The 17,135-nt window shown below is 33.3% G+C and overlaps 1 protein-coding gene across 5 annotated transcripts in view; it reads left to right on the forward strand.

Moving 5' to 3' along the window:
• The window catches only part of LOC143249764 (unconventional myosin-Ia-like), a 224,206-nt gene that overhangs the window by 136,993 nt on the left and 70,078 nt on the right, over positions 1-17,135 (forward strand). For 2 of the 5 annotated variants that reach the window (XM_076500152.1, XM_076500150.1), the window contains exon 1: positions 2,740-3,029. The exons of 2 other annotated variants lie outside the window; for them this stretch is intronic. The gene's annotated coding sequence lies outside the window, so the exon portion shown is untranslated. Of the gene's footprint in view, positions 1-2,726; positions 3,030-17,135 lie in introns of those variants that run through there. One more of the 5 variants, XM_076500154.1, reaches the window with a different exon arrangement.

The following is a 17,135-nucleotide window of genomic DNA, read 5'->3' on the forward strand; positions in this document are numbered from 1 at the left end:
TCCACAATTTAAATTTTTACAAAAATGAAAATAATCTTAGAAATGACAAAAATGTACGCATAACGTTTAAATAACATTTTTTATCTATGTTATATAAATATCTACATTTAATCAAAATACTTAGTGTTTCATCCTTACAATAAAAATAAATCGCATGCTTCTCTTTTTAAAAAAAACGGGCGTACTTGTTATTGGCTTTACCTTTTCGATTATATTACCGCTGGTATTATATGGTAGTTACATAATTCATTAGAGGTATCAAAACATATTTAGTAAGACAATATCATAAAAATATAACACGTTGTTAACAGTATTTTAGAAACATTCATTTTCTTTCGCAATGTTTTAACCTTTATTTCGTTTGTAGGCTGTATTTTTCCAAATACATATGTTGTGCATTATTATGTATTATGTAAATTATTTTTAACCAACTTGAGAATCCAATCCAATATAATTTCTACTCAGAATAGAACGTTTTAAAAACATTGAGCCATTATTATCCATCTATGTTTGGTCTTGTGAATTCCTGATTTTCATGAACTTAGTCATTGGTCTGCATTGCATATTCGACACGTTTGAGGAAACACATAAACATTGATTGTCTGAGATTTCGTCAGGTCGTTAAGTGGATCATCAAATTTCTGTACAACAATTTTTATACAGAAGTAAAGTTCTGGACAACAAGAAAAGTTAAGTAACTTTCATGTGAATCGGATAATTTTTAATTTCGAATCATCGCTGCCGAATTTTTCTTGCTCTTTCAGCGGTGGGATCGGTATAATGTTAGTGTTAATTCCTCATGTTCGTTGGTAAAAAGGTTGTCCAAGAATTGGTGGTGGGAGATGTTGACTAGCTGCCTTCCCTCTAGTCAATTACATCTAAATTAGAGACGACTGGCGCAGAAGTAAACACAAACTGAAGAATCGAAGAGGATAAATATATGAGAATATTTGTCTTAAAATAAAGTTTTTGAAATGACTTCTTTTGTAAACAAATGACTGTCAAGATGTGTGTGCGAGTGAAATTTTAAGAACGTGTGTTTACAATTCACTTTTGCTTGGCTCAGTGGGTGAATTATTGGTTTTGTCACTTTACAGTTTTTTATGTTAATATCTGAAATAGGGAGAAATAGGTTGTTGTGTCTTGTATAGGAAACGAGTAAATCTGATGAATGGTTGATTGGGAGTATATGACTGAAATAATATTGACGTCGAGTACAACGCGATCTGTAGTACGTTTATAGTCTGAAACGTTTCAATATCTTTTGATAATTTATATATGAAATCAAACATAATAAATATTCTGTTTCATCACACTTAAAGAAATTGTAAAACAAGAATCTTAAAAGACCAAGATATATTATTCTACTATTAAAATAAAATAGAAATTCAGAATGCTAAAGTGAGAAGACAAATGTTTAAATAGATATAAAATTAGAAAAAAAATTATATCTGTATATCGACTCGCTATACCTTATTGTAAATAATATTTTATGCTGTAGTTTGAAAGAACGAAACTGAGTAAATTTACAAGATTGGTAAAAGTTCGACGAATGTAAACGCATCATTTTACCACGTGATATCTTTCTTATTGCCTTTTAAAATGTCTAACAGCTTGCAAGTAATCCTAGGACTCAGCTGGTTGTGAGATGTTTAATTTGAATTTAATTTAGTTTTCTTTTACGGATGAACAAAAACAAAATCCATTATAAAAGCTACTATGTAAGAATTCAAACTAGTAGAACTGGTTTTATGTTGTAATTATTAAACTAGATTTATGGTTACTATTCCAGGACAAAAAATTCTTTTAAATAAACATTAACTAAACTTAAAAGATAGAGAATTGTAAAAGTATTCTAATAAGAAGTAAAAACCCTCTGGAAGAAGATATAATTTATTTGCTTATATCGCATATATTTCTGTGAAGACTTCGGTTAGGCCCGGCATGGCCAGGTGGTTAAGGCCCTTGACTCGTAATTCGAAGGTCGCGGGCTCGAATCCCTGGTACACCAAACATGCTCGCCCTTTCAGCCATGGAGGTATTATAATGTGACGATCAATCCCACTGTTCGTTGGTTAAAGAGTAGCCCAAGAGTTGGCGGTGGGTGGTGATGACTAGCTGTTTTCCCTCTAGTCTTACACTGCTAAATTAGGAACGGCTAGCGCAGAGAGTCCTCGTGTAGCTTTGCGCGAAATTCAAAAAACAAACAAACAGACTTGGGTTAAGGTGGAAAACGTAAAAAAAATTAGCTCCATCCAAGCAATAATCTTCGTATATTTGACCTGCAAAAATCAAACTCTCCTTACATTTCAATATTCATGAAAATAAGAATATTCCATAAATTCCGAACAAGATGAACTCGTCAGATTTAGATTTACATCAGTATTTACAATACTTTAGTATCCTTTGAGTTGCATACCGTTACTTGGCTAACTTTTTATGGGGATAACGTAATGGTAACCAATGTGATGTATCCTTGTTTTTCAAGTACTCTGTAGTATTGAAAAATCAATAGGATGACAAAAGTCCTAAGATACTCATTCATCATAAATGTCAGTGTAATTTTTTTTTCTTACGTACAGTTGCATGTCTTTACTGGATCTTTTTTTCTTTACTGTCTTTTATACGTTCTTTGATTTCTAGGCATGAGCACACTAGATAAAGCCTGATTAGTATTACTGATAATTGTCGCATTTCCAAATTCTCCTCCTTTAATATCAGATGAGGTTACAACTGAAGGATACATGACTTCGAGATAAACAACAGCAAATGTTGTCTTTGCACAGGTTCTTAAACTAAGAGATTGCTAAGGTATTTATAAATTATCGTATTATTTCGCTATCACGGTTGAACAGAAGCTAGTTAACGAACGTAAAAAAATCAACATGACGAAAGTTGAAATAGATCAAGTTACTTAATCAACATATAATTATTTAAATATAAAGCTTCTCTGGTGTGACCTTCTGAAACAATTTTTTTTTGTGGTTCACTTATAATTTCGTCACCTCATTGCTTCCGTTCGTGTACAGGTGAGTTTGAATTTTTAAACTAAGGAAATAAGCAAGAGGTCTGCTTCGTAACTTGTGTTTAATTTTCATTTTGCTTCGTAACTTGTGTTTAATTTTCATTTTGCTTCGTAACTTGCGTTTAATTACCATTTTGCTTCGTAACTTGCGTTTAATTTCCATTTTGCTTCATAACTTGTGTTTAATTTATTTTGTGCCTCCTAACTTGTGTTTAATTTCCTTTTTATTTAAGTGTAACAAATTAGTTGAAATTAAAACTTGAACCAATTCATTTTCTCAAAATCGGGCAAAATCTAGCACTGTTTCAGTCTCATCTGAGCCTTTTGTTCAAAATAAATTTAAAGGAAAGCCGTGTAATTTGAAAGGTTCATTTAGATTTTTCGACTTCTTAGATTTTTCCTTTATTTTTCCTTAACTGCTGCTCACTATAAGATGAAGCGTGAATTTGAACATCTGATAAGTACCGCCACAGAACGTGTATATTTTGCCAAGCCTCGAGTTAATCTCATATCACTATTTAGTTTTAAGTATTAGACGTTTTCAGATATGTGTTCAAGAAAAATTTACTAATTTGCGTGTGTCTGAACAAAACTAAAGCAATGAGACACCATCTTCTCAGAACTGGCTGCAGATGATTAAGATTGATAAATATTTCTCTCTGTCTTTGTTTCTTCTTCCATGCAGTTTATGAGATTAATGGATAAAAGTTAAATTTGGTAGAAAGCGTATTTGTACCATTGTGTGGCTTCTATTAATATATATTTGCATACTGTAACTCAAAAACTAAGGTATGCTTTATGATGTCCACGTATTAATCTATGCCTTGTTGTTATTAATTTTTCGTTTGTCATTGTTTTTGCGTTTTTGTTTTTTCCTTGTTCTAATTATTACGTATAATTAATATACAAAGTGTTGTTGACATGGTACTTGGATCGTTCCGAAAGAGCTTCTTAAGTGGATTATATCTTATCACGTTTAGGATTGCTCTTGCAACGTTATTTTATTTTATGTGTTAGAAATTTTCAACGTAATAAATAAAATAGCATTGACTTTTTCACGTAACTTCAGAGTATCTTTGAAAATAAAATATTGTACCAACAAAGAAAATGCTCTCAGTATTATATACAATAAACATTTTCTTATTGAACTATACACGAGAAGACACTATCTCCAATTAAAATAACCTGAATTTTACGTGTGGTGTTTTGCTTTGTTATTACTGGGCTGAAGAGACTTGAAAGTGCAGTCTTTAACTGATGAAACTATGGACATTGATGCTTATTGAAATTGTACGTGAAGTTGAACGTAATAGAGCAGTATGTTTGGCTGATGTGAACTTGATACCCACCCACCCCAATGTATAAACTTGTTAAGTTTATTTTACGTTGAATCACTTTCGTAGTTTCATGACTAGGTAAAATGCAGTATCAACAATTAACGGTCACCTTCTTTCCTGTACGACTTGAGTCTCTATTCAGATCCACTGAGTAGATATATTTTTTTATTATTTTCTTTACTAACTAAATCGGAATAGAAAGGCGGATTATTCAGATTTTCATATCAATAACTCGTGAAATAATATTCATTTTGTAATATTTTCTTCAAGCCCCTTTTAAACTTCCCCCTGTGTGACAGTGGTAAGTCTATGGACTTAAAACGCTAAAATCCAGGATTCGATATCCCGCGGTGGACCAAACCGAATTTGGCTTTGATCAAAAACAACAAACAAGGAAACCCTTTTGGAAGCACCTCTAAAAGGTATCAGGTATTTGAAATATAGACATTTCATTTTTTAGTTTTACTCTTTTGAATTAAAAAATTACTTTGTACATTTCATTCCACAAACCTGGCATAGCCATGTGATTAAAGTATTCGACTCGTAATCTGTGGGTCGCGAGTTCGTATTTCTGTCACACCAAAGATCCTCGCCCTTTCAGCCGTAAGGGCGTTATAATGTGAGGGTCAGTCCCACTATTCGTTGGTAAAAGAGTAGCTCAAGAGTTGGCGGTGGGTAGTGATGACTAGCTGCCGTCCATCTTGTCTTGCACTGCTAAATTAGGTACAGCTAGCGCAGATAGCGCTCGAACAGCTTTGGGCGAAATTAAATCCAAACCAAACTCATTCCACAACGAGAATATTTTGTTGAGTTATTTATAAAGAGTAAACAAAACCGTAATGTTTATTTTTACATTTGTAATTTCAAGAATAAGATAGTTGTTGTTTTTATTGTTTCTTGTGTAACTTCAGTCTCCTGAGATCTATGTACCAATTGCTTCGTCAAAGTTTATTTCGTATTATTCATCAATTAAATTCCTTTAAAGCTGGACTACCCTAGAAATAAATAAATTGTTTCATGACTCATCAGTGTTCTAGCTTATACCAGAAGTTTAAATGTATACGGCCATTAATAAAAAAGCAAAACAGAAAACGTCTACTGTAAGCATATAGGACGGTTACAGGTTTAATTGTAGAAATTGCCAATTACAATTTACGATGATTTGGAATGAATTTTAATTTATTAAATGTTTAATGGTTTGGGTTTGATTTGAATTTTGCGCAAAGCTACACGAGGGCTATCTACGCTAGCCGTCCATAATTTAGCAGTGTAAGACTAGAGGGAAGGCAGCTAGTCATCACCACACACCGCTAACTGTTGGGCTACTCTGTCACCAACGAATAATGGTATTCACCGTCACATTATAACACCCCCACGGATGAAAGGGCGAGCATGTTTGGTGTGACAGGTTTTCGAATCCGCGACCCTCGGATTACGAGTCGAGTGCCTTAACCACCTGGCACTATAGGGTAGTTCATTGCAGAATATTTTATTCGTATTTTAATTGAATTATGTTTAGTTTCTGTCATATTACGGTTTTTTTACTACATGTAGTTGGCTTAGAGTAGTCCAAGAGTTGGCGGTGGGTGGTGATGACCAGCTGACTTCCGTCTAATCTTACACTGCTAAATTAGGAATGGCTAGCGCATATAGCCCTCGTGTAGCTTTGCCCGAAGTACAAACCTAAACCGAGTCCATTAAATCAAACTAACCAACAAACCATGCCATATTAAATTTATTAGAGAAACAAAACTCCATTCACTCGTACAAAATATGAATGTGATATGTGACTTACAAAAGTAATATCATCGATGAACATTGTTACTTAGATTAAAAAAAAAAAAGTCGTACTTAGAATATGTATGTCACGTGCGTGTTCCGCTTGAATTTTGTGGAAAGTTTTTTTTTTTTCCGACAACGTTTCGCATGAGCTCAAAAATCCTATATTAATTCAACTTGTACACGATTTTGTTTGTTTGTTTGCCCGAGAATTAATCTCAGAGTTGTGGAAATTGTATAATAAAATTTGCATGCGGGCTGGAGGTAGTCTGAGAGTGCCCTTATTTATTATGGACCACTATGAGTTAAAATGCGTTTCTGGCTTAATGGGAAGTAAAAGAATGTTTAAGAGTCGTTGAACTCTACTCTTATTTCGTATTTGATATTTCTAACCGCTCTCGGGATCGTGAGGATGTCATGTTTGACAATGTATGTATAACCCCCATGTCTCGTTTTTGAGTAATGGTCCCTTCTTAGAGCAGCTGCAGGAGGAAATGTGTATAATGAAGGAGAGTGGTCAGTATAGCTGCGTCTCTGTGACCTATAAAGAACCCTTTGAACTCCACTGGGGAGGGTGAGCTTTTATTATGTTAAATCTAATTGGTGCAAAGAACATTGTTAACAGGGGAACTGAAAGAAACTCTAAACGTATTAGGCTGCTACAACTTGAGAAAAAACAAAAAAAAAGGATGTAACAGAGAATGCCAACTCTTACAGTATATATGTATGTGTGTAGAAACTCAAGTATATGTGTTTTCCTGTTCTTACTGAAAATAGCTGCCATATTGTCTTTATATTGCGAACATTTATAGTATATAATTTCAAAGTACATCTTCCTATACAGAAAGGAACAAATGCATTATGGGTATGTTTTAGATTTTTCTTTCCACGGTGCAAAGTTTCAACATTTTATTGCCGTCTGTTGCAATAATTTGCATTTCAACAGCGCAATGATCTGAAGCCATGCTGGAGATTGAGAAGGTAAATGTCTTGGAGTGGCACAGTCAAAGTCCTGATTTGAATCCAATAGAAAATTTATGGCGGGACTTAAAGATTTCAGTCTATCAACAATTCTCATCGAACTTGTCAGGACTGGAGCCATTGTGCCAGGAAAAATGGGGAAGAATTACACCATCCTATTGTGTAAAAACGATAAAGACCCATCCAAAAAACCCAGAGCAGTAAATGTTACCGAAGTAAATGTTACTTCCACAAAGTAGTGATTTGGGGAGCTGCATGAAATTTTAATTTGTATATTTTCTTTGCAGGTATTTTTTGTTGAAATTCAATCTCCTTCGTAGGTAATGGTGTTAAGTTTGGTCATTAGAATTTTGAATACCATGTAAAAACAAATTCATTAAAATAAATTGTTTACATTATTTATATTTCATCAGCGTGTGACATTATTGGCATGGGGTGAATACCTTTGCAAGGTACTGCATGTAATACCAGTTACGTTGCATATCTTGTCTTGTCAGAGTTTTATTTAACGTTCTTTCCAACCAAATTAAACTAAATTATTTCGAAAGAACAGATACGAGTTTATTAAAAAATGATAGGGTTAGTTTTGATACATACCTTTCTACTTGGTAGTCCGTACTGTAAAAACTATCATTTGTCAGTTTGTAAAAGGCTTAAACTAATAAACTGAGCTTATAGCAGTGTTTTTTAACCTTTTGGGGGGCACGGACTTCTTGGAGAATCTAATTCAAAAGCTATGGACTCCCTTCCTAGAAAAAAATACACATAAACACATACAGACAAAATAATAAAGGAAAAATATTTTTTGCCCCCAGTTCATGATCTTCCTGAAGTCCGTTTGGTGACACTTAGGTAGTCCGTGGACCACCGGTTTAGAAACTTCGGTCTATAGGGTCGCTAATTGCAGAATATTTTACTCGTACTTTAATTGAACTGTTTAGTTTTTATGGTACGATTTTTTTATTACATTTAGTTGGCTTAACCTCCCACGCTTTTTCGAATTACAGTTTCCATTTTGACATTAGTACTTGTTCTTTTTTATTATTATTTACTAGTTTGGGTGGAAGTTTGAAGGAAGCGCAGTCGGGATGATTGTCTCTAGGATTTTTCACGCTACATAACAATGTCTGGAATAGACTTCACGAGCGAATACACTATCAAAAATTTAAAGATTTTCTTTCTTTTTCCACAATTCAAACATCTCATCAAACGTCTCGAACACGGAGGGGCCCATATATCAATGAAAGCGTTTCTGATTACTTCCCCTCTGTGCCTGGCAATTTGTCAAATGGTTGTCTTTCGACACGTGAAAGGTTTTTGTTGTTATTTTATCAGTTTTCAGTTGCAAGAATGAGCTGGACTCGAGATATTTTTCGACGGAAAGATGAAGTCTACCTAGAAATTTATATATCAAGTTTACGTTATCAAAATTGTTATGGTATTTAAATGAGGTTCCTCAAATTCTCTTGGAATGACATGTAATTTGAATAATTTAATAAAATTGATAGATAAACCTTCATTTTATTCAAAATTTATTGAATAGTAAAGCTCTTGCAATAATATAAACGTTGAACCAAACCTCATAACAAGTTAAAAATAATGGTAATCATTGAACTGAACAAGGCAATTGAACTGTTTAAGTGTTTGTATTTTTCATTTGTTAGGTGTAGGAAGAAACAGATTAACAGAAAACACATATTGTGTGCACCACAAAAAGCAGTTAAAGAATAATCGGAACTTCTAGAACCTAAAGCAAAGACAAAGCAAAATCGCTGTTGTAAAATAAGTCAATCACTATCCTCGATCCACGTTTATGCATATTAGGCATCTGGTGATCTGTTATGTGATCTGAATTGCAAATAACTGTCCATTTAACTTATGCTATATCAAAATATTTTTTCTGTTGTCGTATTAAAGTGAATCATAGAGTTTAAAGTACTCTAAACTCTTCAAGAAACACGGTTAAACTTATGAAAATGCGTTTGGATTTCACATATATATGCAAAGCCATGTCAGTGTCAGATCATTGCAAACTGGTTTGAAAGTAATTCCACATGCATAAACGGACACGTGGACGAGGTTTATCATCACACATGACGTAAGAAGCTGTGGATCTTGATTAGCTACAAACGTAGGACTCTGAAAGAAAAATCATTTTCATGTAGCCAAAACTGGATGTCATGTTAATCTTGAGATTGTTTTAGATGTGCTTCACAAAGTTAACCTATATGCCAGATGTCCAGTGACGTGCATTCTGCTCACAAAAAAGCGCAAACCAAGTTGCCTGAAATGGTAAAAGACAGTGGACGAATGGCTTAGAGACTCACAGAATGCTTATTTTTTAAGTAGAAACTTTTAGCTGCACTTCCGTTATCTCTTGACCGATTTAAGATGTAATTACAGTTTTGATTCATGAGGTCAAATCCATTCAATTTGCGTGTTTGGCCATGTCCAAGATCTCGCAAATTAATTTACTTTAATCCTGCCCCAAAGAATTTTAAATGTCATGGTTATTGAGGATTCTCTTTTGTTTTTATAGATGATTCACGTTTCATCTTGCAATAAGATCATTTGGAAAAAAAATCTGGAAACACATTAAACCATCATTTTTTATGTATGATTCTTGACGTCTGGTGTAAGCATGAATAAACACTAATGTACATACTGCATTTCACAACTTGCTGAGTGACTTGATTAATGTTACATATTATAGAAAACACATCACCCCTTGTACTGATGTGTTTGGCCTATTGAATGATAATGTCACTGGTATCATTCCTTGAAGAACAGCGAGAGTGACAAAATAAAGTTGTTTACAAGATGTTCCAACCATTCTTATAAGTATGAATGAGACACTTTTAAGGAAGGTGTCACACCTCGTTAATTCTTTCAGATGCTTAATATGCCCTGGGAAATAGCCTTTACATTGGAATGATTCAGGACACCTCAAGACGTTTTTAGATGCCTTTTTTATTTGCAGTGACTCCACTCTGATATTAAAATGGAATTTCATGAACTGTAAATATTTAAATCTAAAACTTTGTCCAACAATTGCTCGACTATAATATAGGCTAAATGTCCAGTCATTTGCATTTAAGATCGTATTACGAATCATCCGATGCCTGATTTTCATAGAAAATATACTAAGGTGGTTCATTAACATTATCTTATTGCAGATGTTTTGTCTTCCTCAGTTAAGGTGTGATAAACTGTAATTATTCTTTATACGCGTTTCAATTTTTAATGATTTTAATGTGTGTGTGTATGGCATACCAGTAAGTGCACAGACATCACTCCAGGAAAATAAATTTTATTAAATTAAAAAAATAAATAAAACAACCTTGAGACAGAGGTGCGAAATTACCATCAGTATTCAGTAGATTTGATCTTTTCAATAGTTAAAGCAGAAACATTGTATTTACAAGATCTTTAAGTATGTGTCTTTAATTTCACACCTCTTTTTGTGAACAATCTCGATGAAGGTGTCTCTAGAAGGTGGTTGTTTCCATAGGGAAAGGTCGAGGAAATACCACACACCCATCTTAGGTTTAAATATCATGATTTTCAAAACTACATCGATTAACTGATTTGGATTGAACAAACAAAATCCCATCTAGTAGGAAGATACTACCTTTCTAGCAATCTGGTCATTGGCATTGACATGTCGAAGGCGATATTAGAGAATGTGATGATACTCCATACCATGACATAAAAAATTGTGTATTTCAAACAATTCAACAAACTCTGCTGAGAAAGTCACCAAACACGGTAAGTCTACTGACCGACAATTGTACAAATATGGACTCTTTAAGAAAATAGTGCCATAAAAATGGGAGGGTTTCGTATGAAGATATATTTTGATGATACTGAGGCGCATTTGTGCTTATTCTGCAACACTGACAGACATTTTACTTCCATTCTTCTCCTCACAATAAAAAGTGACCATTCTGTTGGATGTTTTGGTGACTTTGTTTAATCATGCGATCTGTGGTTATTTTCCATAATCCGTTCATTCCTAGTGTGAATGTGGTTTCTCTTGTATATGATATTTCGGAGATGATTGATTTGTATTCACGGTGAAGCCTATTTATTTATTGCGAGGTTGTTTATAGGAACCTGCGCTGTAGCTATTTGCATACGGTCTGTTGTAGTCTTGCATACCTGCTGGTATACTAAGAGCTCTTGTCACTACTCGAGTTAAGCATTAATAGTAATGTTCAAATGGCTGAACATGTTCTCTTTGTATGCATAATTCTCAATGTCGAAAATGTTGCTAACTCTTTTTAACTTCTTAGATGAGGTATGTGTAAAAGTTGTGAAAATTACCGTGCCTGAACTGTACAATATGGTTTTGAGAATAATACAAAACCATAATCAGACACAGTGGGCAATGGTCATATGTAATAGTTTCCTATTAGCGTCCCTAATCCTTATAATCAAGATCCTAAAAATGTCTTTAATCCCCTTGAAGCTTATAACTATTACAAATCCAGCAATTCTCAGCCCTTAAGGTATCGCATAATAGAGCACCCTAACCATGTATGTTTCATAAAGTCCAAAGTTGTTACTGAAAAACTCTGGTTCTGTTCATATTTTTCATAAGAAGCGGGAATGTGTTGTTGTAACACGCTGAAAAGGTAAGTCAGGATAATTATACAATGAAAAAATTTCGTATCTGTAAATATTTTGCCTCAATGAACAAGCCTAAATTTTCGTTATTTATTAGTGTAAAAACAATTAGCAAAACATTTCCAATTCATACAATGTTTTAATAATGTTAACTTGTAATAACAAGGCTTTGTTTGTTTACACTAAAATTCTCACCTTTTCAGCCGTGGGGGCGTTATAATGTGACAGTCAATCCCACTATTCGTTGGTAAAAGAGTAGCCCAAGAGTTGGCGGTTGGTGGTGATGACTAGCTGCCTTCCCTCTAGTCTTACACTGCAAAATTAGGAACGGCTAGTGCAGATAGCCGTCTGTAGCTAAGCGAGAAATTCAAAAACAAACAAACTAGCTGCCTTCCCTCTAGTCTTACACTGCTAAATTAGGGACAGCTAGCGCAGATAGCCCTCGAGTAGCTTTGCGCGAAATTTAAAACAAACCAAACCAATCTCTCTTTTCTTTTCCTGCTTGTTGGTACATCCAACTGCTACACAACTATGGCATGCTTGTTTGACCACGGTTAGCATATCATGACTACAGTGCACTTGACCTGGTAGGAAACAATAGTATTAATGCTTTGCTTACCAACATTTCATTCAAAAGTGTAGATTTTATACATATATGCAGTTAGAAATGTTCATCAGATTTCATAACAATTTTTATTTCGTCATAGTTAAATATATTAAATTGAAGTATGTATTAGGTAAATTTGAACTTGTTAATAGTATGAAATTATTCACTCGCATATAATTGTATTAATAAACAATATCTATAATGGCTCTGAACGCACTAAAATTTGTGAAATCAAATTTAGTAGCATATTTACCCGTATTTAGAGGAAAGGAAACAGGACATACTATGAAAACGACCAATGTCAATCATACTCGTATATTCGCGTAGTTTTATTGGAATAGTTTAAGGAAATTTCTTTCTACTGATGACCGTTTCTGTTTATTTACCTGTTTTTGTTTTATATTTGAGATTACATGGTAAGAATATATTAATGTCAACATCACACACTTTCATAATAACAATTCTCTTGACTAAAGCAGCTGTTACGGTGTGAATGGCATTGCAAACTAACCAAGTATGATTATAATTACCATGAGATATTAAACCTGTTATATTTTTAAACATCACGTTCTTTAATTTGGTTTCCGTGGAGATTTTTAATAATTAGCAACGTGTCTAATAATAGCATTCCAACCACATTATTCTTGACATATCCATTGCTGACGACGCGTTTCGCTCAATCACTAGCTTTTCAGGCTTGTTAGTATACAATAAACACAGTTGTGGTCGAAACACTATTTATATGGTATATTTGTTACGGTGTGAACTTGTTTTACAAACTAGCTAGGCGTGATCCTAACTATGCTTGTCATAGGAAATTCCTATTAAAATCATTATGTCTTTAAAGACTATTTTTCTTGTTTCTTAATTTTTTTACAAATTAAAGGAATAATAATATTAAATAGTTATACTGCGGTTAGAATAATATTATTATAAAGTTTTCGTATTCTTGAAACTATCTTAAGGACTAGGTAAATAATGTAGTGTCTAACAATATAATAGTCCTAATAATTGTAAGGATTGTCTCGACTCTTTGAAAAGATCCACTAATTGTTTTTTAAGTTGTTTGTTTGAAGTTACGCACAAAGCTACACGATGGGCTGGCTTTCTGTGCTCTGCCAACCGTAAGAAAATCGAGACCAAATTTTAGCGTTGTAAATCGTACATATACTTCTGACCCAGTCCATGGGAGGGCGATTTTTATCGAGAAATCGTATTTGCAGTAGTCAGAACGAACGTTTTGCGTTATTTTTGTTTATAACTTCCACATTTTCCAAGAGATATTGTAAAAACTTGTCTTCTTTTACTTCATTATTCAACTTTATAGCTAGTCAATAAAAGCCACGTAAGCCTTAATCTTATCATGATCAAGATAACAGTTTTTTTTTTCTAATTTCAAAACCTTGCCTGAATTATCACAATTCACGAAAAATAAACGCGATTATTTCGCAAGTAACGAATGGCTGAAACACGGGTTTTATTCTTTCACAGAAAATGTGAAAAACTTGCACTTACACATCATTATATTACAGTTAAATTCTTTAGCGTTCATAAGTTATTTTAAATAAAAAGAGTAGATTACGTCACCAAACATTGCATCAGAAGTTCTTGTTGGTTTGCGTGTAATGGATGCTACCATCTTTGAAACGTATAAATAGATGCCAAGTATTCACTTGTTAATTTTTGATTCACTTCACTTACATTTAATTCCTTTCCAAATTAATGTAAACTTATTGTTGCCTCTCAAAGGAAGAAAACTGTTAAATAAATGCAGGCGATGTTTGATTTACACTACTTATGTTTGTATAAAAACATTTTATAATTATTTTCTGTCCTTTAGGTGATTGAGCACATTACTGCAATTAAAAATGGCATTTCCTACACTAAAATGTTGCGATTTGAGACGGTATTGCACAGTTGAATGTTTGAAGTGGTTCTAGAGATCAAAAGTTTATTTACGATCAGAAAACCCATTTGTTTTGTTAAAAATAAGCATCACTCTTAAATCATAACCGTTCCTCGCTGGTACAGAAATAAGCCTTCATATTTATAACGTTTAAATTAAGGGTTCGATTCCCCTCGGTGGACACAGCACACAGCACGATATGGCTTTGTTATAAGAAACGCATACACACAAGTCATAAACTTGTATTATTTAATATGGAAGTAGTTATAATGATTAAATTACTTGATATCGGCAAGCTAATTTATAAAACATTTCTCGGATTGCTTTCCTGGAACAAATTTCCATTATCAGGATTGCATTTTAAAAAAAAACAATTATAATGTAAAAAAAAAACGTTATTTTATTTGTTGATTTTATGTTTATTTAATCTTTTTTTTCAGATTCACGAGTATTATACTTTATCTAAATGCTAGAAACATTGCTCGTTTTAAAGACAAGTCACATTTAACGCAATAATTGTTTGTTTGTTTGTTTGTCATAAATTTCGAGGGCTATCTGCGCTAGTCATCCCTAATTTAGCAGTGTAAGACTAGAGGGAAGGCAGTTAATCATCGCCACCCACCACCAACTAATGGGATATTCTTTTACCAACGAATAGTGGAATTGACCGTCACATTATAATGCTCCCATGTTTTAAAGTGGTGAGCATATTTGGTGGGATGAGGATTCGACCCCGCGACTCTTAGATCGATAGTCGAGCTTCCTGACCACCTGACCATGCTGGGCCATAATAATATGAAATTTAACACAAAACAATTTCATTTACAATGTATGCAAATATATATATGCTGAAATTAAGATTTTAAAAATATATAACGTTCTGTAATTGTAACAGACTAGATACATATTTGGCGTCTTAAACCTAAACAACTTTTTATGATATAAACGACTAGTCAACGTTCAGACATAGCTGTTTTGACATTTGAGCTGTTAACGAGAGAGGAAGCAACCAGTCAATAATACTCACAACGGCTACTTTTAACAGAACATTATGGTTGACTGGCGCTTTCATATCATGCTCACGAAAAATGCAAATCATAATCAGTCTCAAGTTTTAGACCTGAAAACGCAGCTAAGAAAACTAATTTCCACACTCGAACAAATAATTAAGATTATCGCGAAGAAAGACGTGTACTCTCTCGTGTTTAGGCCTAATGTTAATTAATTTTTATTGAATCTTTCCGAATAAACATTCTTAAATACATTATCTAATTTATTCTTTCGGCATTTTTTAGCGATTCAAACGTTCGGCGTAGAAATTGAAATAAAGCTAGGTCAAATGACAAAAATATTCATGTGTGTTATGTTATTTGATTTAAATTTTATTTCAAAACGATATTTAAATCTCTAGCAAAGATATTTTCCAGTAGAAATTGTATTTAAAATGCTGTAATAAAGTTTTAATAAATTTATCAGTAAGTTATTTTCGTAGTTCAATAATGGTGAAACTATGAGGGCAGGAATGTCACGTGAAATATTCGTAAAAACGAAAGATTATTTGTCTTTGCGTACCAGTTACGTTCTTTAAATGTTACGATCCTGAGTGTTTGAGATTGAAAAGTTAGTTTCCTTTTGTGATAACAGCCCGGCATAACCAGGTAAATAAAGGCACTCGACTCATAAACTGAGGGTCACACCAAACATGCTCGTCCTTTCAGCCGTGGGGGTGTAATAAGTAATGGTCAATCCCATTATTAGTTGGTAAACGAGTAGCCCAAGAGTTGACGGTGAGTAGTGATAACTAGCCGCCTTACACTGCAAAATTAAGGACGGCTAGCGCAGATAACCCTCGTGTAACTTTGCGCGAAATTAAAAAAAAAAGAAATATTTTGTGAGAAATTAAAATAATTCTAAAGTTTATCAAAATTATTGTTATTTTTATACCAAATTTAGCTGCGATTACTTATTATTTGATACACATTTCTTCACTTAATGAGGTGGAGTTTGAAAAATCATATTTCCTTAAATAAACTCTATCCATCAAACAAGTGAAACGTGAACAACGTGAAAGCACTGGTTTCACAAATCTGTGGTTAATGCTAGCTGTGCAAATATTGGAATTTATTGAATATCCAGTAGTATAACTGGTACTTTTGTAATGTGGCTTTAGTTCTGTAACGTTGCTTTATGACTACAGTAATGCGTTTTTAAAAATATATAAATATTCAAGTGCTTATCAAGTAGTAAAGGATTTTAAAGAATTCATAAACTTTAAGCTAGATTTTTATGTTATAATTACCGTACTGAGTTTCTGCGAACAGATCTCAGATACCGTTTATCAGATATGTTTGTGCAGCTCACCAGCATGACATCACTAATGGTTCTCATTGTGGGGATCCTAACTTTCACCTCTTCTACATTACCCCTTTGAAATTACATCCTGAATGTCTTCTCTTCTGAATGTTGGCAGGAGATCATTAACCGTAGCTTCGTTTGAAGTTGCGGGTGCATTTGAACTTTTCAGAAAAAGTTATACAGTAATCACATCAAAAAAATACTTGAATATTACTAACCAACTTTCTTTATTACACGTTATAAATCATGCAATAATAGTAACGCAAGGAATAGGTTCTATAACACACAGAGATGTTTTACATACTTGAAATATGTAATGGTTTTGGCTTAATTTTACTACGCGTGTTTGCGAAAGTCGAAAGAAATTCGTATATATTTTTGTATATAATATATAGAATATATAAAAAGAATTACAGCTATAAACAAATCAATTAATATATCTATTAATATATCTATTTCTCTATTTTTTAATCAACCTAAAAAGTTTATATTTTGTTTCAGCTATTGCTACTGGGC

This window comes from Tachypleus tridentatus, chromosome 4 (assembly GCF_004210375.1).
Source record: "Tachypleus tridentatus isolate NWPU-2018 chromosome 4, ASM421037v1, whole genome shotgun sequence".
NCBI classification, from domain to species: Eukaryota; Metazoa; Arthropoda; class Merostomata; order Xiphosura; family Limulidae; genus Tachypleus; species Tachypleus tridentatus.